The sequence below is a fragment of the Anguilla anguilla genome, chromosome 13 (assembly GCF_013347855.1).
Source record: "Anguilla anguilla isolate fAngAng1 chromosome 13, fAngAng1.pri, whole genome shotgun sequence".
Lineage (NCBI taxonomy): Eukaryota > Metazoa > Chordata > Actinopteri > Anguilliformes > Anguillidae > Anguilla > Anguilla anguilla.
Genome location: NC_049213.1, coordinates 8,088,731 through 8,113,408, shown reverse-complemented (window position 1 = coordinate 8,113,408; position 24,678 = coordinate 8,088,731). Strand labels below are relative to the sequence as shown.

Sequence of the window (24,678 nt, the reverse complement as noted above, 5' to 3'; positions counted from 1 at the left end):
ATAGCCTGCTCCTTCAAACGGCAGATCATATGGCTGACACTAAATATATGAAGCATGCAGACGTGGTGAAGAGGTTTCATTTATTTTGTTTGACCCAACAACAGAATGGACACGATGTGTGATCTAAGCGGCTTTGGCCCGGGTGTGATTGTTAGAGCCAGGTGTGGTGGTTCCAGCATCTCAGAAATAGCTGCCCTGGGGTTTCCACACACTGCAGTCTCTCTAGGGTGTACAGAGAACGGTGTGATAAACAAACACACCCAGTGAGCAGCAGTTCTGGGGGGTGAAAACACCTTGTTAATGAGAGAGGTCAGAGGAGAATGAGCAGACTCGTTCAAGCTAAAGGAAATCGCATACATTTTCGAACAACATCTGGTGACAAGAGTGGCGGGCAGAAGGACGTCTGCGAACGAGCTACGCGTCAAACCTCGAAGCGGATGGGCTACAGCACCAGAAGATCACACCGGGCTCCACTCCTGTCAGCTTAGAACAGGAATAATGAGGCTACGGTGGGCACGTGGTCACCAATACAGGACGACAGAAGATTGGGGAAAAACATCGCTTAGTCTGACGGATCTCAGTGTTTGCGGAGAGGTGCAGATGGTCGGGTCAGAATTGGACGTAAAAAGCGCGAGTCCATGGATCCATCCTGCCTTGTGTTAATGGGCTGCTGCTGGTGGTGTAATGGTGTGGGGAATGTTTTCTTGGCAGACAGTAGGCCCCTTAATACCAACTGAGCATTATTTGAATGCCACAGCACGCCTATGTATAATTGCTGACCATGTGCATCCCTTTATGGCCACAGTCTTTTTTCAAATGGATACTTCCAGCAGGATAATGTGCCATATCACAAAGCATGCATCATCTCAAGCTGGTTCCATGAACATTACAGTGACTTCGGTTTACTCCAATGGCCTGCAATGTCCCTATATCTCAATCCAATAGAGCACCGTTGGGATGAGGTGGAACAGGTGGTATGCAACTTGAACGTGTGGCCGGGAAATCTGCTGGAACATGATGCTATCGAGTCAGCATGGAGCAAAATCCCTACGGAATGTTTCCAGCACCTTGCTGAATCCATGCTGCGAAGGATTCAGGCTGTTCTGGAGACAAACAGGGGTCCTACCCTTTACTAGACAGGTGTACTTAATAAAGTGGACGGTAAGTGTCTATACTGTCACTGCTTTCTGTTACAAGTCAATTCCCTCGCCTTGATCAGTTCAATTATTCATTTGTAAGTACCATTTGGCTTTATGCCTTAACATTTACAAACGTCCTAAAATGTACTGCAGTTAAATGTTTCTGACCAATGGGGAACGCGTATGACCCTGTCCAAATAAACCACTGTGATAATCAGATGCTGTAAATTCATTTGTTTAGAGTTTGCAGAAAAACTGAAAATCTCTGAAATGCAGAAAGACTTAAATAAAAATATAATGTGTGTACTGGGTGCTGGGGTAGGTACGTGCCTGGGGAGGGGGGTGGGGGGGGGGGGGATTTTATGCTTCAAACAAAATAATGAATGAATCATGTTCTGCAGTCAATATCTGAAAGACTGCCAAAAGCGGCAAACTGCGCGTAAACAACAGACAAAAGCTTTTCCCGTCTTATTTATTTTTTATGCATTTCTGCTTCTGTTCGGCAGAGCAGTACTCACAAAAGAGCCACATTTCCTTTGAATAAAATAAATGTTTTGTTTTTTTTTATGACAAAATGCACATTTATTGTTGCATATTATTTCTTTTTCCTTTTCAAGTAGGTGCAGCATCTGCCTGGCCTGCCTTTACTGCATTCTATATAACATACAATTTACACTGAGTTATATGTGACCAACAGTGCTGCTATGTGTTGTTAAAATGTAATGGCTTCTTCATGACCCTGGCATGTCTACCTTTGTGTTTGTTTTTTCCAAAGGTAAATGATTTGTGGGCACACACACCGAGCACAGCGTAGCCTGGTCTACTAAAGAATGATTTAATTTCTGCAGAGCCCTTTCAGGAAGTGCTTGCGCCTGACCCAGTTACTGTCTGCGCTGATGTCGTCCCTTTAGGGGACCGGGAAACTGTGATGGTTATCTAACCAGTCAGAGACCTGAGTGACCTGCACAGGACAGCACTGAGAATGACAGACCAAGCACACACACATACGCACACACACACACACACACACATGCACAAACCTACACACAGACACATGCACACACACACACACACCTACACACATACAAACACACAGACGCACACACACGCATGCACACACACACACACAAACCTATACACATGTACACACACACACATACACACACACACACAGACACATGCGCGCGCACACACGCACACATACAGGAGCTCTGCACCTGTGCTGCCCATCTCCCTGTGAGAGGGCAGAATATTCTGGAAGTGGGCTGCTGACTGACAGGCAGTGAATCACAGGTTGACAGCCAAGGTGACAGGTCCCGAGATGGATGTGAGGAAGTGCCTGGATTAAACACAGGTGCCTGATGGATCGGCTGCGCTTTGTCTCCGGGTGTTAAGAAGGACCTGCACATACCTGTCTAATCTCAGCCAGGTGGACACGCTGGAGTGATCACTGCTGCTCGGTCCTGATGCTCCCACTCTGGACTACAAAATGGCTCCTGCAAAGGAAAAGAAGCATAAGATCACCACTGGTGTGTAGCAAAGATCACTGCAGGGGTGTACCACAGGCATGTAGCAAAGACTACCACAGGTGTGTACCACTGATGTGTAGCAAAGACCACCGCAGGTGTGTACCACAGGTGTGTAGCAAAGACCACCGCAGGTGTGTATCACTGGTGTGTAGCAGAAACCACCACAGCTACAAAGCCTGCTACAGGTGAGCTACAGAGGCTGCTACAGGTGAGCTACAGAGACTGCTACAGGTGAGCTACAGAGACTGCTACAGGTGTGTTACAGAGACTGCTACAGGTGTGTTACAGAGACTGCTACAGGTGAGCTACAGAGACTGCTACAGGTGTTCTACAGCGACTGCTACAGGTAACATAAAGAGACTGCTAGAGGTGAGCTACAGAGACTGCTACAGGTGTGCTACAGAGAGTGCTATAGGTATTCTACAGAGAGTGCTACAGGTGAGCTACAGAGAGTGTTACAGGTGAGCTACAGAGACTGCTAGAGGTGAGCTACAGAGACTGCTACAGGTGTGTTATAGAGACAGCTACAGGTGTTCTACAGAAACTACTGCAGGTGAGCTACAGACAGTGCGACAGGTGAGTTACAGAGACTGCTACAGGTGAGCTACAGGTAAAGTTACAGATTGCAGACACTGAAAATGTCATACACACAACAGATGAGGGATAAAAATGTTAAATGCTTATCTGAATCATACCTGTCTACACCGTAAAACTTAATTTACAAAGTGAGTGCACACACACACACACACACACACCTTCTCCTTCATTATGCCACACAGGCTCTGAATTCAATCAGTATCTGTCCTTAGAACTTAGACTCACAGTAAAATGTGAGTGTCAGCCTACCTTCAGCAATACGGCTCAGCAATGACTGGAAGCAATCATTGAATGGTGTCTGTGAAGAAAAAAATGACTCCAGCATTTAAGTGAGATACAGGATGTACTCATAAGCATCCCGTGCCTGTGTAGCGGGTGCAGCTTGGCTAGTTCGCTAGTAAGCACAGTGAGGTGCAATAGAGCGAAGGCCTTGTAGCAGTGTACTGCAGCAATACTCTGGCACCACAACCCTGAGATTCAAAATAATAACGTTGCTCCTAGCTAGGGGCGATTTTGCCTTTAGCTGCCTGGTAACACGTTGGTCTTTGGGGCCAAGTGAGACACCCAGGTTCAAATCCCACCTCGGGCAAATCTGTGACTTGTTACACCTGGGAAAGGTAAATTAGTGTTAAACAACATGTGTGTTTGTTCCACAAGGAGCAAACCCTCCATTCATCAACGGGTCAAGACTGAGGCTGGTTCAGTCTGAGAGCCATGTGACTGCCAGTGAACAGACGCCTCAGTCATGTGACTTCCATGTCATGTGACTCCCCGCTGGGATGCTGAAAATCGCAGCTCCGAACAGCTGCTCCAGCTCAAAGGATAATCACCACGCGCGAGGCGTCTTTATTAAGAGGAAGTCTGTTCCTACCAAGGGCAGCACACCTGAGCCTCCAATTACACTGTCTCAGCCACTCCACACACAAGAGTGCCTCCAGCTGCAGGGAAGATTTCAATCAGGGGAATCGGCAGCGATGGATTCGGCACAACACAGTTAAAAAGCAGGAAGGGCCATTACACAGGAAGTTTACTCTGGCAGGACCAGAGTGGGGATGCAGACTCTGTTGTTTTGCGATGCATAAAAGCACCTACAGAGAGATTTGTCCATCCACGCCTGCATTTTACGTTGCATTTAAAAAATGACACTCTGATTGGCTAACAGTGCTTCCTTACTGCGATCTGGCTAGTTGAAGATATTTACTACGTACAGCAGTTTATCGGGTGATCCACACTTCAATCAGATCAATGCATCTGTGGTCAATTTTTCTAAAGCACTAGACCCTAAAAAATAATGATACATTACATAACAATCACTTAGCAAATGCTCTATCCAGAGCGATGTATAGAAGTGGAGAAAATCAGCGTTAGTCTCTCAGGAATATCAAAATGCGGTTCACCAAGAAGTCCCAATTATAACCAATAGGTATAAAGTTAACCTAACAAACAACTATTTGTATTGTAACAAAAGAAGGTATGATGTGACCTATGACCTTACACTGCTATACGTGAAGGAAATCCAGAGAAAGATAGAGGGGGAAAAAAGGCTGTCTAAAGGCGGTCAGAGGAGCCGAGCCTTCAGTAAATGGTAAATGGACTGCATTTATATAGCGCTTTTATCCAAAGCGCTTTACAATTGATGCCTCTCATTCACCAGAGCAGTTAGGGGTTAGGTGTCTTGCTCAGGGACACTTCGACACGCCCAGCACTGGGATCGAACCGGCAACCCTCCGACTGCCAGACAACCGCTCTTACCTCCTGAGCTATGCCGCCCCCGTATCAGGAGATGGCCAGGGATTGCTATAAATCCTCATCCGTCTTGACTAATTTGCCTTATTTGTCGTTTTTATTAAGACACTGCAAACTAATAGGAAAATGCAATCCAATGAACACGTGGCCGAGAGCAGGACACTGCACCAAATTCAACAAGCTGGAGATTAATGATGGAGTTCAGCACAATGGTGTGCAGTGGATTGTAAACACAAAAACAATGCAGTGGAATCTGTACTGATCGGGTTTGATTTATGTGGGGAGAGGGCAACACCTGTAAGGAGCCTACTGGGTATTTCTCCAGAGCCATCATGGCTGCACTTCCTGCATATACATTATATACTCCCTATTATATCAGAAGCCTATGGGGGCATTTTTCCAGAGCCATCATGGCTGCACTTCCTGCATATTTACTCCCTATTATATCAGAAGCATATGGGGGCAATTTTACAGAGCCATCATGGCTGCACTTTCTGCATTTCATCCCTGTTACACCAGAAGCTTATGGGATGAAGATGACAATCAGCACAGGTTAGAAGGGAATAAAAAGAAAAAGGTGCATTTAAAAAACATTATCAAATCACGTGCCGGAGAATGGTTCCAACACAATGGAGTGGTAAAACTTAAATCATCTAAAAACACCTGCTTGACAAAATGGCAGCAGGCAGGCCTTGAGAGATGTGGAAGTTGGACAGGCGAGCTGGAGAGCGTGTAGATGTCTTGAATGAATCATTCTCGATTGCACGCCAGCCTTATCTGAACTGCGGGTCGGTTCCTTACCTCTCCTCATCACGGGGACCTGCATGTGACCAAAGGGAAGGAGCACAAAGTGCGTTTCACTTTGCATGCTGGGCCAAAAGTGTTTTCGGGTCCCCAGGCTGAGGACAGAGAGGACAGAGCCTGTACTGGTGATAATCAGAACTGGGTCAAATATGTATTTGTTTTGGATTCCAGTACTTTTCAACACAAATACTGATCTTATCTGGAATATTGGAACCAATGAAATACTCTCAAAAAGTTGTCTTCCGTTTTCTGGTCATATTGGCAGGCTCAATTACACCAGGAAAGATCAATAGAGCACAGAAAAGTATTTGAATCCAAAACAAATACGTATTTCACCCAGGTCTGGTGATAACTAATCTCTCAATGACATGAGAAATTTGAAAAGTCAAACTGTAAGTGGCTGTCTCTTAGCAACCAGGCTGGCAATGATTAAGAATAAAGGTGACATTTATTTATTTATTTTTTTGGAATGCTAAGACTAATATCTATTTCAAATATGTATTTTATTCAAATATTTATTTTATTTAACCTGGGAAAAAACAGAATTGGGTTGGAAATCTCTTTTACATGGTGTACCCCGCAGGACAGCTGTGTAAATAATAATTAATAACAGGGATTAAAAGCAGCACTTCAGTCATGGTGTTATCAGTTAACAGCTTAAAATCAGCAGGTGTAATTAACATCTGGAGTTTCATTTTTTTGTTGTTGTTCCATCTGTACTATAGAGAGTGGCTGAAAGCTCTCTTCCTAAGTTTAGTAAAGAAACTCAGAAAATATAGTCGCAGAAAATAAAGGGCCTTTTTAAAGGGAATAAATTCTACCTTCCGCGTTCACAACCAAATTGACCCGATTCACACAGAAATCTTCTCTTAAGTGAAATATTTCCTTCAGTCATAAAAACAAACATAACAAAAGAAAAATGACTAACACTTTCACAAGTCACCATCACTAGAAAACAATTATTTTAAACCAGGGCAGGATTTACAAAAAAAAATAAAAAATCACCATTCAATTACTACGACTGTGTTACAAAAGCGTGTTTGTTGTCTTTGTATAACCACTATTTGATGAAAATACTTTAGAAAATCACTTTAATTTAAAAAGCCAAGCTCTTGCTATTGTCAAATATTGACTTGGAAATTAGTTTCTCAACAGGGGGGTTGCTGAACTGTAATTAAAGCTTGGTACCCATTTATTTTCTTAATAAATCCGTCTTAATGAAAAACAAAAGAAATAAATGTATCTTTTAATACGAGACATTGACCTGACCTGGTATGGGAATGGACTGAAAGTAGGCTACTTAATAAGATTAACCCTTTAAGGTATGAGATCACAAAAATGTGATTAGAATGTTCTTAACTGCACATTCTAAAAGGAATTGAATGCAATGGAATTCTAGAACGCAGACCATTCCAAAATCATTCCATTCTAAACCATTCCAAAACCATTCCAAAAAACCTACTCTTCAAGGGTTAATGTATAGTGCCAACACATCTACTTTCACAGTTATACCCTCACTGAATAGAACAAGCTCTTGTTTCAGGTTACAGGTCCTGGTTCAGTTTAGAGGTCAACTGTAGAACAATTGGATGGATAAACTAATATGGTGCTGCATTTTCAATGGCTGAATAGCTCTGCAAACATGGCTACCAAGCAGACCTTCATCACAGTACTTGCTCTTCTGACAACAAAACATTACCCGTAACAAAACTCCATGTGTGGATGATTTCTGATGTGAGCCAAACCTTTTTACAGAAATCTAAGAGCTTGCACGGGTGCAGGAAAAATCAAAACAACTGGAAGGATAAGAGCAGGAGAGGCTAACCTTAACAAGCGGATTACCTAGTGGGATGAATTACGCTGTTATTTCCACCTGGGATTCCCAAACTGTTCCATTTCAGATAGTTTACCTTGTCCCCTATTATCTCCCAGCTAGCTGGCACGCTAACACAGCAAATTGCCGGTCTTGTTATCGGGACTTCTGAACATAATTAGCTACTTTGAGAACTGCGGATATACAAGCTAATTAAGGGGACTGTGCAGAGACCCAATGAAGGACAAATGATCAAAAATATCCCCAGCGAAATATTAACTACAGTCTAATGATTTCCCAGGACAGAATGGCAGGAATGTAATTGGTCAAGATATAATCAACCAGCTATCAAAATAAATAAATTAGATAATTTACAAAATATGAATTTGACACTTTTGAAAATGTATTTAATTCATTATTTATTTTCCACAGTTTAAACTACAAAGCAAGGCTGCAAGTACGTTTTGTTAGTTAATGAATAAAATGCGTTTCTATTTAGAGCTCAGGATGCGAGTAAGAACTGATATTTTTCTGGGGATGCAGAACTACACTAATGGCATATGGCATAGCGTATTCGACCTTTCTCTCCTGCTCCACGGTATGAAGGAGGAAGGAAACGGGATGGCAGGTACCCCACAAACAGAAAACACGCGACTCAGACAATGCTAAAAGCACAGTGGGTGGACCGAGCCAGAGTCATGCTGTGATCAGCAGTAAAATATAAATTAAAATGCCATTTAGATACAACATCAGAACACATTTGGAACCGTTTAAGGATAATTAAAGTGGAATTACCTAAATTAACGCTAACGCAGAAATGAACAGCTAATTGAATATCGGTGTCTAGGACTTAGTGGTAAAGACTTGCGTGGTTACTTACTTATGCAAACACACATGCACTAGCAAATATATCACAGAAACAGAGAGCAGACCAACTACAGAGACCTCAGATAATGTCTAGAAGCAGATGTACCAATGTGTATGTTAATCCTTCGTTTAACCAGGAAAGAACCCACTGAGGTCTTCTTTTTTACTAGGGGCATGTGACCGGTGGGTTCAATATAATGACCGGGTATCAATGTAAAAGCCCTATGCGACACACACTCGGCTTCAAAGGGGTTCATATAGCATTTGCAAGTCAAGGATCTGCAAACAAATACATCAGCTACTGATGGAGAAAGACGAAATAAGAAATCACTAACTGAAATTAATAATACCATGAATCACCTTCATATCTCCCGGATCTAAACAGCGTATTACCATGGAAAATTCCAAGAGAAACAGAGACCCAAACTGACTGGAGAATGCATTAGCAGGCATGCTTCACTCATTTAGCGGACCGTAATGGAAGTGACATTTCGCTTGGCATGGCAACATGTTTCCAGAACAGGATGAAGCGTGATTAGTTTGATTACAGCACAGAGCCTTTATAAAAAAAGACAATGCACGAAAACCACTTTAAAAAGGATATGCCTGCTACACCTTCATCTACTACACCAACTGTGTAACATGGCAACATGGGAACATGTTTCCAGAACAGGATGAAGCATGATTAGTTTGATTACAACACAGTGCCTATATAAAAAAAGACAATGCATTAAAAACTCTTAAAAAGGATATGCCTGCTACACCTTCATCTACACAGGCTGTTACAAAATGAAGAGTTTCCAGGTCTTACATTCAAAATGTTGTATTCATGATGTAAATGTTGTGGTTACCAAAATTATTTGGCTCTCTATTGGCATATGAAACTGATAATTAGATAATATTTTTCTCAAAAGACACCTCTATCCCCACATTAATTACTATAGTTAATACTGGTGAGTTACCTGATTTGGAACCAGGTACCTGGTTAATACTGCTTGGACCCAACCCACAGGCAGTACCGGAGGAGACGAGACCTGTATGCATGTTTAATTGTGACAAACGCACTCAGTGACGTTTTATCAAGCACTACAATGGTGACATGCCGATCGGTGAAATGATTTGCAATACGAAACACGTGCAAGTCATTGCTCCTCAATCAACCAAATAATGAATAAGCCCGAAAGCTATTGAGCAATGGTAAATTGTGCGAGGAATATCAGTATTTTCATTGTTTCAGTCTCTTAAATGACAAGTTGTGCTTAACAAAATAAAATGATGCAAGTTAATACTGCGGTAGTGTGACGCAAATGTGTATAATGCACAGCCAGCCAGAAATAGTGAGGTAAAATCTAAATTAAATATTTATTTTTTGAGCATCTCACGGTATAGTTTTTAAAATTTCAAAATTTAAAATTTTGTAGATACAGACAACAACACCATATAAAACATATTTGTTTTTTGTTTCCAATGGAACAGATTATAGGTTTTTGGTGAATACATTGTGTGAAAGTACTAGCCAGTTTCAGGTGCCTTGCAAAATACATATATGAGCTATAAAGAGCAGTGGATTCTGATTGTCTGTCGCCTTTAGCCGCTTGTAAAACCTGGTCAGGAGCACGTTTATGAAGTAGGCAGCTTTAGTATCCTCGAGGCGGTACTTAAAGCATGCCGCAATCAAGATTAGTATGGAACTATACAAACGAGTCTGAGATCGGGATGAAGAAAATTGGGAGAAAGGCAATTTGGTCCTGATTTTGATCTGGGAAATATGTAAATTCGGTAATACTCAAGAAAATCCCGTGCTGTCAACCCGGTGTGTTTAAAATGCATCAAAGTGCACTCTAGCTCCACCTTCTTACATCAGAGTGACCTTTACCTCCACCTCCCTACATCAGAGTGACCTTTACCTCCACCTCCCTACATCAGTGTCCTTTACCTCCACCTCCCTACATCATAGTGTCCTTTACCTCCACCTCCATACATCAGTGACCTTTACCTCCACCTCCCTACATCAGAGTGCACTCAACCTCCACCTCCCTACATCAGTGACCTTTACCCCCACCTCCCTACATCAGTGACCTTTACCCCCACCTCCCTACATCAGAGTTCACTCTATCTCCACCTCCCTAAATCAGTGACCTTTACCCCCACCTCCCTACATCACAGTTCACTCAACCTCCACCTCCCTACATCAGTGACCTTTACCTCCACCTCCCTACATCAGTGTGCTCCGTCCCCTGCAGTAGGGGGAGACAGTGGTGGAGCCACAAAGGTTCCGGCCTTGTTTCCACGCGCAGTCCACCTGTCGCTCGTCAGCAGACGGACGCATCGGGCTGCCGAAGGAGCCTGTCATCGGACGGTGCCGACGGGCACAGCCATCTATTATCAATGAGCGCCAGTCTGTCAGACCCGGGCCGGATCCCTGGGCCAGGTGCCGGGGGGCTGTGCCCGACATAACAATGCTGCCCGAGCTGACACACAGGTCCGCCCGACGGATAGCAGCCCGCTAATAAAACAAAAACAACAGCCGCGACGCGACCCGACCAATACCTTCCGACGAGGGCGGCAATACATTCTCTCCCGGTGCCTTGCGCGGTGCCTCTCTCTATAGGAACCAACAACAGAACTGCTGCATTCAGCCTCGACTACAGAACACAGAGCATTACACAGCCATCAACACGTCCTCCCCTGTGATTTAAGAGCCCAGTGGACCAGTATCACATTACTTCCAGGTTTTCACGCTGCGTTTTTTCAGTCAGATGGATAGAATTTGAGTTCGACTATAAACTACAGTAACTATAAAGTAACATTTAATCTGGTTTTTGGAAGAGCACTTCACATATTTTCTTGAAAAAAAGCTTAGCTTAGCTAGAGCCATTTTTAGCTATTTCAGTCTCCTTTAAAAAGTGGTCAGTAAAAAATGCATATCAGAATATTTATATCTGGGGGTATCTAGAGGACATTACTCTCACTAATGTTACTAATGTAGCAAAGAACAGATAAAGAACTAAAGTGAGCAATAGCACTTAGGAAACAATTAGGGGCTCTCATATAACAGAGACTGTAGTCTTAATCCACACACTATCCACACCAACACTGATGAAGTTTAGTACTCTAGTTCATCTGATTTACAAACAGATGTGACAGTACCTTCTAGTCACATTTCACCAACTGGCATACACCAACCAATGGACAATAGCTGTAAACCCATAAGAACCTAGCTAAACTGAGGACTGAACTCTGCCAGACTATATTTTGGGTTCTCTCCCAAAGCTGTGGGTTCTCCGTTATGGCCTGATACCCCTTCTGACCAGCTAAGCCCCAAATTGTCTCCATTGACTCTGTGTCACAAGACCCATAGTACCAAAGTGAAGGCCTAACAGACCCCTTCATGAATGACAGCCCATTTAGTCAAACAGCCCCCGCACTCAGAACAGTAGGGTCAAAAAAAACTCCCACACTCAGTACAGTACATTCAAACAACCTCCACACTCAGTACAGCAGTCAAACAGCCTCCACACTCAGTTAAACAGTCCCCATTTGCAGTACAGTACAGTCAAACAGTCCCCATTTGCAGTACAGTACAGTCAAACAGTAGTCAAACAACCTCCACACTCAGTACAGAATGTAGTATCTTTTGATTTTTAAAAAACAGTAAATACATTGAATGTATTATACTTATTCTTATTATTATATGTTGATATTGTTGCTGTTGTTATTCTAACAATAATAATAATAATAATAATAATAATAATAAAGCAGAATTATGATCTGTAACTCCATCCACCTGACACATCCTGAGAGATGAAGCGTTTTGCCTTGTACTGCTGGGTATGGGACTGGTTGTTATTGTCCTGGCCTCTGGACGGTAAACAGGAGTAATTGCTCCATCCTGCTGCCCGTCCGAGATGCAGTGTGATGGATAACCTTGAGCTCCAAAGGGCAAACATCCGCGGCCAGATCAAAGGAAACAGGAAGAGCTCTGCCACACAGGCGTAAGTACACAAACACGGCAAATAGAAGCAAAAAAAACCCAACCCCCCGTTCTGTCCTTCCATGGTCTGGAGTTAGAGGTTCATGAACTGACTATGTCAGTGGCCTCCAACCCTGGTCCTGGAGAGCTACAGGGTCTGCTGGTTTCCATAGTGACTCTGCGCTTCATGAATCAATTAGAGCAGTTGATTACACAGTTAACTCAACTCACCTGGTGTCTTGGGTCTCAACTGGGTGCTGATTTTAAGGTGAAAACAAAAACCAGCAGACCCTGTAGCTCTCCAGGACCAGGGTTGGAGACCACTGGACTATGTCTATCCTTTAAAACCACAAGGAAGAACTGCACTGGGGAAACACTACACGTATTTCCCCCCACGATTCAGAGAGAAAATTACTTTGACAATTCCACCTGAAAAGAACCTGAGGATTCCCCGCGGAGAGCCGCCGCTGGGATTCAGATAGGCCGCGGCCTCCGTAATGGGAAAATAGCCCAGGCGGCCGCTAGCGTACGGATAGCTCCGCGTCCCGCGCGTCCCGGGCGTTCCACCCAATCACGCATTCCATTCCGCCCAGAGTTCCCCCTCAGATGGGAACCTGCCACCGCGAGTAAAACTGGTTCTTTGAATCCATTCTCTTTGGCCTCGTGACAAAAGCGAGATCGTATCGCAGCCTCGTGGAGAAATGAACTGGTTACAGACCCAATTCCGCCGCACAGAAGGAGCGCAGAATGGAAAGCCTAAACCCCGACGCGTGCAGCGGTATCTGAGACGGCTGTGAATGTATTGCGTCGTATGACTGACAGATTGCACCGCCGATTCTTAACGCAGAATCGGGTTCGGCTCAATCCGTTCCCGCTTTTCTGGAGATAACGTTCAGCTGCTGTTCCAGCCAATGATGAGTTTTCCAAAAGAAGCTTGTGGATGTGCAGGCTGAACAGCAGAATAACAGGGAGGACTGGAGATTCATGAAGAAGAAAACAAGCTTGATCACAACGTGTCATCTGGGCAGAGCGTCATATTGATATTTCACAGAAAGCTGCCATGTCATCATAATGATAATGATTGTTTTTTCAAAGGATACAAAGTGGATCCACAACATCAGCATTTTTTTTTTTTTTTTACAAAAATCTATCCCAAAAGGCTGTTTTTTTTTTGTTTGTTTTTTGAACACATACAATAAACAGCACAAAAGCAACATACTAGCAATGAATGTTATTCACAATGTAAATATTTCAGCAAAGGAAATGGACAAGGGATTCACTCAATCTCAGTCCTAAACTCAGCCATTGAAATAAAATCAAGTGTGCTCTCACTTATGCTTTTTCTTTAACTTTGAACTGGTTTTGAAGGAAAATAACAAATCAGAATTTCTTAATGAGACAAATGCATACAGCATCAAGTACTACATCATTAAAGTATTTCAGAGAAGAGAGCAAGCAGAGTTTCCCGCCTAAAGTTACTCTTTTGTAACATTGCTGGTAGCAGGATGAGGTGTTCAAGGGAAACACAGTTTAGTTTCTGTGTGTTTTTCTGGTACCATAAATATATAAAGCTAACATTGCATTTGAAAACTTAGTTTTCAAGTAAATAAAAATAATGCATTTGTTAAAGGTAATACCCCAGTAATATTCAACACATTATTAACTTCAACATGAACAGCAGTAAAAACCCTAAGAAAGCTTGTGATTGTAGCCTATTTAACCACAATGAAATTCACACTGACCATATTACAAATCAAGCATGATGAAGCACATGCAGAAAAAAAAAAACCATTAGATAAATCCTGTACAAAGCTATCAATCTGTCTATGATGCCCAAGCACCACTGTGCTTAGCAACTGTGGGTATGTAAAAGGTACTTTGGGGCTGCAGGAAAAAGTGTAATAATGGCATTTATGGTGTGATGATCAACATCTGATGCACGCTTTTCACTTTGGTTCTGGCACATGGCACAGGACACAAAACACACGTGTCCATCGCAGGCCTTCACACTGAAGGAACGGGGAAGACGCTCTGCTGCACTGAGACACACGGGACTGTTCAACAGCTTAATTCATCCGGTCCTTTATTTCAAGCACTTCCAAAGCCTTCTCATTAAATAAACTGTTCAAAGCTTTTCAAAGTCTTTGTGCATCTCCAAAAGAAAACTAGCAAAAGCACAAGAAATGTAAATGATGAGAAATGATTCATCATCTTTACATGCTACCGCATACTAAATAATTTATGATGATAAAAAAAAATGATCCTGAGTAATTGCCACAGAATCTCATTAGATATTGATTTTGATCACACATATGGCACGTAATTTGTATGAATGTGGTATTAATCAAATTTCTGACAAGCATAAATACCATCAAAATAACATTTAAAAAAACATAACTTACCATATATCTATGGCATATCTTTCAAACAGGCTGTTCAGTAAAGATTAAAATTCAGTTGTGAGAGGACAGTCAGAGTTAATGGTAGGTCCTGTTTTTAATTCATTTTCATTATATGTTACCCTTGCTTTGAGTGGGGAAACACATTCACTTTCACCTTTATTTGTGTCGGTGGACCTCAGGCTGCCTCTCAATCACCTGTTTATATATTTTTAAGTAGCTGCATCCCTTTCATGCTGAAAGAACAAAACTCTTCCAAAAAGCAATGAAGGATGGTACTGTGTGCAAAGGAATGCTAACACACCTTTTCCTCAATACAGCATACATCTGCAAATAATGTGTTAAATATGTGCAATAAATAAATAAATAAATAAAAATAAATAAATAAAAATCCGGGCAGATCCAAAGTACTTGATGTGTTTATTTGTCATTTATTACTGAATCAATCACTTGGATATTCATACAGCTGGAGAGATCAAATATATAGGGAGCGTGTTTTATGTTGACAACAATAATAACAATTCAAAGATCTATACTTAACATAATAGTAGAAACACAAATTACCAGATTGGAGTATCAACTGTCTGTGATAGCAAAGGTCTGCATTCGCGCATTTCAGCGTAACAGTGAAGTATTGTCCAAGCACCTAACATCGTCTTTCTTGCTGTATGGATTTGCATGTTTTGATAAAATTGTAAGCCCGCAACGAGGAAGATCTACGAGGACAGGCGGAGGTAGCACAACGCAAAGAAAAGCGTTTCCGTACACTGCGCAAAAGGATTCCATTCAGCAAGTTTTAAAAACAGATTTGTTCATAAAAAACAAACATAAAACAAAAGGAATCGGTGACTCTTATATCAAGAGCAATTTTCAAAACAATAATGTATTCAATAAAACAGATCAAAAGAAAATCGGAAGACTATTAATACTTTAAGTAGAAAAAAGGCAAACACAATTCTTTAGTAACAAGAAAAAAAAAACATGAAAAATGCCACATGCTGAAAATATTACTTATCCGAAACATATATTATTTCACTTGCATGTACTTTAATTTAAAAAAATAAAGAAAAAGACGCACACCAGAGCTAATCTTGTAGGCTACAGCAGCATAATCATTCTGGTGTTGTCATTCCGGTGTCATAGAAATCTATCCAAAAATCGAAATGCATATAAAAAGAAAAAGGAAGAAATATGCAAAGACATTGGTAGAGATACATTAACAGCAAAAACAAAAAGAAAGAAGAAGAAGAAAAAGATAAGGGGAAAATTACTCACCAAGCAAAATTTCAGAGACAGAGAGAGACAGGGAGAGCAAAAATGGGAAAGGGCGCAAAGAGATCGACCGAGCAAGAAAGCAGACAAGCCAGAGGGCAGCGACGCAGACTGAACCGGGAAGCCTGCTCAGCACTCAACGACTATCATCATGGAGCAAACCATTCGCTCACCACGGGGGGAACCACTGAGGGATTTAATGAATCATATTAACGTACGCGTGCCCGCGGTCATCCAGTCGGAACCCAAACGTTTGCAAAGTCACACATGAATGAGAGAGGTTGATTGATGGGAATGGCAATAAAACAATCTTGGAAAATGTCAGTTTCAACGTTCATTCTGGTTCGAATTACTTTAAATAAATAAATAAATAAACCCCCTGCGTTGTCTGAAGTGAATTCCGCTACTCCTCTGTGCAAACGCGTGGTCACCCTGCAAAACCATACGCCGAAGTGTAAGCAAAAACACATACAGTACGCACTACACGCAGGGTCGGGTCCGATCGCTTGTATCCATCTTGACACATTAAATCCTACATGCGCTACATGATGGTGTACTAACATGTCATCGTTGTTTTATGCGTATAACCCACATATCCGAAACCCAAAAGCATCGCTTTTTTTAGTATCACTCACGTGCCAAGGTAAAGCGGTATATGGCCAAGTCAGTATCTGAGTCTTACACAACCTTCAGCATTAGATTAAGAGGGGAAAAAAACCATTTTAAACATTTAAACATCTCAATTTCAAGTACTGCTACTTCCATAGGCCGTGTACATATAGTGTACATTTGTGGAATATATAATAATATATAGTACGTCATTCCGTACTCACCTAATGTGTTTTGGAAATAAACACAAACTTTGAAAACACTCCAAAAAATCAATCAGTAAAGAATTTAATTCTGAATATTGGTGAAACATAAGTTGCTTTTAAAAGTGTCTGTAGTCTGCAGAAATTTCACTGGTGCCTTGTCTACCTTGTCTCAAAGTATTTCAGTTAAAGTTGATTGTGTGTTTAATCTGTGCCAGATGAGAACCGCTTTGAGATGGGCAGAAACATTCTGAGAAAACGTTCTTCCAGGTGCACAACCCGAAATGCCACGGAAAAAAGGGGCAGAGGTTCTGAGTGGTTCTGAGCATGCCCGTGTCACGGGTGGACACACACTCCCAGCATCTCCCAGCGTTTCATTCCCAGCATCCCTCAGTGTATGACAGAGGCAAACAGGTTCATCCCAGGACAGTCGGTACATGCGCTTTTGGAAGAGTAGGAATCTGTCCCTCGGAGGAAAACTCAGTGGCCTGCTGATATCTGTGCCCCGCTCGGTATGAGCACAAATGGACACAAGCACACGTGTCACAAGACCAATGTCAAACCCCCACCCCTGATCAGAGAACACCAGGAATGTGTCTCTTGGTTTGCAGATTATTTTGAGCTGGACAGCAAATGAACCGGCTCAAATTTCTCTTCTCAAACAAAACAGATTCTCTACCCACCCCCTCCCTGAATGCAGCTATCCTTTATACACGACATTAGCGAGACGCTGTAAAAGCCTGACTCTCATCTCAACTGTAGCTTGTGCTTTTAAACTATCAACACCAAGAGCTTGAAATATTACACACCACACTGTACAGAAATATCACACATTGTATAATACTGCACAGAAATATTACACACCACACTGTACAGAAATATCACACATTGTATAACACTGCACGTAAATATCACACACTACACACTGTACAGAAATATTTAAAAAGATTTATAAAATAAAAAATAATAATTATTCTTCATAGATTTTTCCAGTTATTTCCTGTTTAGCTCTGAATATACACTCACCGGTCACTTCATTAGGTACACCTGTTCAACTGCAAACTGCACCCGTTAACGCAAATATCTAATCAACCAATCACGTGGCAGCAACTCAATGCATTTAGGCATGTAGACATGGTCAAGACGATCTGCTGAAGTTCAAACCAAGCATCAGAATGGGGAAGAAATGTGACTTTGAACGTGGCATAGTTGTTGGTGCCAGACGGGCTGGTTTGAGTATTTTAGAAACTGCTGATCTACTGGGATTTTCACGCACAACCATCTCCAGGGTTTACAGAGAATGGTCAGAAAAAGAGAAAATATCCAGTGAGCGGCAGTTCTCTGGGCGAAAATGCCTTGTTGAGGGCAGAGATCAGAGGAGAATGGCCAAACTGGTTCGAGCTGATAGAAAGGCAGCAGTAACTCAAATAACCACTTGTTACAACCGAGGTATGCAGAAGAGCACACCACGTCAAACCTTGAAGCAGATGGGCTACAGCAGCAGAAGACCATACCAGGTGCCACTCCTGTCACCTAATAAAGTGGCCGGTGAGTGTATTTATTTTTTTTGTATGGTGATGCAAACATACTGTTGGCTGGTTTCAGTGAGATGATGATTGAGAGGATTGATAACATCGGAACTGACCGTGGACGGTTCTAGGTGCTGCTGTAGGGCAAAATTAATTCTCTGCAAGGGTAGAGGCTCTGGCCTTTGTGCAGCTCTAGCGAGATCGTCAAGGTGGGGGTGTGTTTGTGTGTGTGTGTGTGTTGGGGGGGGGGGGGGGCAGAGGCTGGGGGATTTGAGGCTAGCAACTGCAGGGGATTTTACCGACTATCATGAACGCAAATAGGTGGAGAGCATTTGTGAAGGTGAAGACTATTTGAGAGGGTGGAGACTCTTTGTGAATGTGGAGACTATTTCTAAAGGTGTAGATTCTTTGTGAAGGTGGAGACTTTGTGAAGGTGTAGACTCTGTGAAGGTGTAGACTCTGTGAAGGTGGAGACTTTGTGAAGGTGGAGACTCTTAGTGAAGATGGAGACGCTAGTCATTTGCAGGTCCTTATTTTGCGCTGGGAGGTCGAAGGTGGAACAAACAGCTGTGTTTGAGTCAAGTCCACTGTCCCCATCATTCCACGCAGGAACAGATCTCGCCGAACGGCGAGGTCCCCAAATGTGCTGGACGTGTTGCCGTCGGTGACCGCAGACGAAAGGCACGTGCGGACTGCAAACCGAGCGTTGGCACCCGATGGCGGTGCTCACAGCTGAACCCCGCACTGTTTACACAGAGCCGTGCAATCCCAGAAGGTGGATTTAGAGATTTCTTTGCTCCAGTCGGTCTTTTATTCACCGGTCATGATGAAATGCAATGCCGGGGACTGCCAACCCGCTGGATGACAAAAGCTTAGCAACCTTTACTTGTATTATATTCATTGTATTTATACCATCTGCAACTTTATTTGCATGCATTGGAATGGCAGGTATGTTATATGCTTTAGCTGAGCATGACCCGTTAATACACAGCACAGAGCAGGGCTGTCTCTGTTTTAGCCTAGCACTACGACACACAATTCTGCTAATTATCTAATCATGGGTCTTCAATCAAGACCTTGATCAGTAGAATCAGATATCTCAGAGCTGTGCTAAAACAAAAAGCTGCACCCACACTGGGTGCCTTGTTAGATAAGACTAAACATCACTGTAATAGTTTGGGACTTTTCATGGCTTCCCACGAAAATAACTACAATGACCACACACTCTCACTCCTTTCAGACATTAACTTCTGTATGTAAACACACATAATTTAAGACCAGCTTCACAAATCCACACAACAAAGCCCCAGATTTGGGTTATTTAATGTTTATTCATCATATTTGCTTTCTTATTTTCATTAAAAACAGTGCACAAGCTAACTCTGTGGTAGTATCTCTTGCAGACTTGAGTCTACAGGGCTCAAAATCTGTGGAAGACATGTGACTTTTCTTGGCATAGCACCCTATAATCTGATTGGACGTGCCCCATTAAGGCACATGAATCAGGTAATGGGCGTTGCAACAAATCTAGTGGCAGGCATTAAAGCGGAGAGAAGACAGTTATGTTGGGTTTTTTGAATGAGGAAATGTGTCACTGGCCAGGCGGGGCTTACTATAGGCTAACTGGCTGACTCAACCACAACAAGACAACTTATAAAATGGAGTCTTGAAGCACAAAGAAAATAAATAAAATGGGTTCCACGTATGAGATGTAAAAGTTACAATAAAAGACACTATTATCATTTCAAACACACACACACACACACACACAGGGGCACACAGGGGCACAGAGATCCTGAAACACACACACACACAGAGGGACACACAGTGGCACAGAGATCCTGAAACACACACACAGGCACACAGGGACACAGAGATCCGGAAACACACACACAGGGACACAGAGATCCTGAAGCACACACACAGGGACACAGGGGCACAGAGATCCTGAAACACACACAGGGACACAGATCCTGAAACACACACACAGGGACACAGAGATCCTGAAACACACACACAGGCACACAGGGGCACAGAGATCCTGAAACACACACACAGGCACACAGGGACACAGAGATCCTGAAACACACACACAGGGACACAGAGATCCTGAAGCACACACACAGGGACACAGAGATCCTGAAACGCACACACAGGCACACAGGGGCACAGAGATCCTGAAACACATACACAGGCACACAGGGGCACAGAGATCCTGAAACACACACACAGGGACACAGAGATCCTGAAGCACACACACAGGGACACAGAGATCCTGAAACACACACAGAGGGGCACAGAGATCCTGACTCAGTCTTTGTCTTGCGGCTGCATTAAGACGTGCAGACGAGGTTCACACACCTGCTACTGTGATGCGTGTGTCACCTCACTAATCTCCTTTGCTCCTCAACAACGAGCTGCTTCCCACTCCTCTGCAGATTTGGGGAATCCTGTTAGAGAAAATCTCAAAAAGAGAACCCATTGAAACCGACTCGTAGAAAACCCATAAAGGATTAGGCAGGGGCAATTACTATGCAGCGAGTAACTACAGAAAATTGAATTAGATAGACCAGAATCACCGTACAGCCAGTGAAACGCTACGAGCAACTTTGAAATTAAATTAAAATTGCAGTGGCAATGGAGTGAAGTCTATTTGCAGCTCTTTGTGGGTGAAGGAAATTAGCTCTTGTAAGGCAGGTACTAATATGTGGAAGGCTTCATACGGCACTGTGGGAAAAAGCATGAGCAGAAAAGACTACAAGCGGAAACCACAGCAAAAACAGAATTAAATGGAATAAGGTTTAATCCACACACATGAGTTTAAATGGCGAATCTCCCGGAAAACCTACAGAAGAACGTACACTTGTACCTGGATACCCGATCCGTGCCGCATGTGAGCATTAAATTGGAACTGGGTCACTTTTACCAGGCGGTGTAAATGTAGTCTAAGACCCTCTAATATAAATCCGTGGAGCTGCATTTCCGTACTGGACTGATTCCCCTAATGCGAGGCGAGGAATAATGAAGGCATCATATCTGTTTACTTTGTGAGGCAGCTTCTGATAAGCAATAGAAAACGAACATGCTCAGCTCAGGCATATTAACTGATAACCGAGCGTTGAATCCCCCATGAATGGACGAGAAAAAGCCTTCTTTAGCGCGCTGGATGTGCCAGACACAATAACGTAAAGGTTTGACCCCACATCTAACGCCTAAATGGATCAACCATATACCATGTGACATTCGCTGCCAACCTAGGAACCATTGGCATTGTTAGCCTGATTCGATGTATACTGCATTTTCAATAGTACAACGCTTCAATTATCAATTTTTTCTATTTGTATATTGTAATTAGGGGGTAGCGAATATCCTGTGCACTACACCACATAGGCTTAATTTAATAATAAAATACATAAATAAATAAATATAATTGTTAATATAATTGAAAAAAATATTTCTCAGGCTCATAATGGCTCCATTGACTTTCATTTCAGGGGGCGACATAGCTCAGGAGGTAAGACCAATTGTCTGGCAGTCGGAGGGTTGCCGGTTCAAACCCCGCCCTTGGCATGTCGAAGTGTCCTTGAGCAAGACACCTAACCCCTAACTGCTCTGGCGAATGAGAGGCATCAATTGTAAAGCGCTTTGGATAAAAGCGCTATATAAATGCAGTCCATTTACCATTTACCATTCATTGGCACAGCTCTGGTCCTTAAGCTGACCAACGCCAATAACAGACTCCAAAAGCAATCAAAATCCTAGAATCAAGACTAGACACTGAAAATTCTCTTATACTTGCAGTAAAGAAGCAATTGACTAATCAGAAACACCTGTGAAGCCATTTTCCTCAAACATTACGATGCCATGAAATGGGGGATGGGTGCGTTGTATAAAAAGTGCTGTTATTTCTACACACTGAAGCCAAAATGTGTTAAAATGCCTTTTGATAAGAAGCGCTGTTATTTCCACATGAAATGAAATGAAAATGCATTAAAATCCCCTTTAATAAAAGCTGAGAATCTGCACTGTAACCACACATGAAATGTTTGATCACAAATCTAAAATTCCAGTACGGAGTGTTACGACCGGAACTCACAGCCACAACATAGTGGAGACACAAGTTTCATAAATTGAAATGGTAAATTATTTTTAAAAATAAGAAAAAAAGGGTGAGAGCAATGAACCAATAAAATAATGCTAAACCCAAAAAACCAAGAGTCAGCTGGACAATGCCAATCTTAGAGAAAGCCCCGTCCTTGAGCAACCTAAAACCTTTTCTAGAGCCCATACACATACAGACGGGTGACAAATTAAAAGAAAAACCAACATAAAGTGCCATAGTAAGGTGTTGGCCCACCAAGAGCCACCAGAACAGCTTCAGTGCACTTGACATAGATTGTACAAGTATCTAGGACTCTACTGGAGGGAGGGAAGACCGTTCTTCCAAAAGATATTCCCTCATTTGGTGTTTTGATGATGGTGGTGGAGAGTAGGGTGTGGAGGGAGATGCCACTATTTGTATTTGCATCTGTATTTGTCGAACTGACAAAATTATTTGTATTTGTATTCAGATAAAACCGGAAGTGGGTGGAGTTTAAGAAGCAGTTGACTAAGGAGCAGGCGATCAGCTGGACCAAGGCGAACAAGCGGTGCTGGAGGTGTGGGCGTGTACTCATCAGGCCGCCCAGTGTAACCTGCGAGAAACCTGCCCTCCCTTACACAGACAAAAATAGCGTCTCATCGACAGTTAACAGTACTGTTATTTCAGCGATGAAGGTGGCACAGAAGGTGGCGGCTAGCCCACAGGTTTGATACTTCACAAACAGCCATTTCTAGTGTACGATTTTACTGTTCGCTGTAAGTAAGGTAACATGGAGCCTGTTCCTGAATCCCAACGCTCATTGAAAAGAACAGGCCTAAAGGGTAAAGAGAATCTCGGTTTGTGACGCGGAAACTTCTGGACCGGGCCCCTCCCTCCCGTGCAGTTCCTGTCACTATTAGCCCTGTCGGCGCTGTAGTCGCCATGTGAGAGATGGCTGCGCAGATGCAGGGGGTTGGCCAGGCAGGTAGCCCATGCAGTATGTATGATGTTATGGAGTGCAGTCAGCACCGTAGCCCTCCGGTGCTGTCATTCTTTCCACATTAAACTCTCAGTAACTTAAACGAATGCAGGCTCCGCAGAGCTTTCCCACTAAATGTTTAATTAAACTTAATGAACATGATTGCTCATGAATGAGTAATGGTATATTGGCGCTCTATGCACGGGTATGATGGCTGTGAGCAATGTAATTATTTTCTTAACCTCGACTGCAGTTCATTTAATGGAAAGAATTTCTTTGGCACGCGTGCCATTGTGCTGGGGTATTTTATAATCCCTTTTTTTTTTCCATGTTCATTTTTGGCACGGACCAGCCCCACAAGCACAATCAAACATGATAATCACACAGAAGTGGCCTTGTTAAAATCACAGTACTCTACCGGAACAAAAATAAATAAATAAATAAACAAGAGGGATGACTTCAGCAGACTGCGTCTTGCAGATATCACACAATCTTTCTCTCTGCAGGAAGACATGATTTCAACCTCAATCAGATTACAAGCCAAAACGGCAAAGTAAATAGATAAATAAATAAATAAGCTATCAGTGTTTTACTGCTTTTTAATGTCAAAAGAGCAGGATGCGCTGCAAATTAAACAAGCTCTTGGGAAAGATGGGCTGTGATCAGTGATGTAACCATTTTCTCTGTGTCCACACAGGACAGGGTTAAATGAATGAATGAATGGATGAATTAACAAAAAAAACCAAAAACCAACTATTTAAACCCATCCCTCTGATCTGCACACTCTGTCCCACAGGAAGCCATGTTGCACAGTGCCATTCTGAGGAGCAGTGTGCTGGAGAGATCTGCGATGACACGCTTTTTCCTGCATTGTCAACTTTTACGCTGACTTAAGTAGGGGATAATTACGGAGGGGCATTACACAGTTTGAATGCCCAGGTAATAAATTGCCTGAGGCAAAGGGCATTAAATCTGTATAATGCCCCACCCCAAGATCATTACCCTGTTTATACAATGGCTCACCAACAAAATATATGACTTCATTGCAATAAAAATGTTACTTAAGTATTCCCACAAATACTGTATCCCAAACCCTATACCCCCTGACCTGTGCTCTTTTCTGTGCTCTGTTGATCTT

The 24,678-nt window shown here is 42.6% G+C and overlaps 1 protein-coding gene across 2 annotated transcripts in view; it reads right to left on the bottom strand.

The window, feature by feature from the left end:
* Positions 1-16,246, bottom strand: part of raly (RALY heterogeneous nuclear ribonucleoprotein) — a 77,170-nt gene extending 60,924 nt beyond the window's left edge. Inside the window, exons 1-2 of one of the 2 annotated variants that reach the window (XM_035387210.1) lie at positions 16,143-16,246; positions 2,551-2,635 (exon numbers count right to left, since the gene is read on the bottom strand). The gene's annotated coding sequence lies outside the window, so the exon portion shown is untranslated. Of the gene's footprint in view, positions 1-2,550; positions 2,636-15,431; positions 15,818-16,142 lie in introns of those variants that run through there. The other variant, XM_035387211.1, reaches the window with a different exon arrangement.
* Between the last annotated feature and the right edge of the window lie 8,432 nt (positions 16,247-24,678).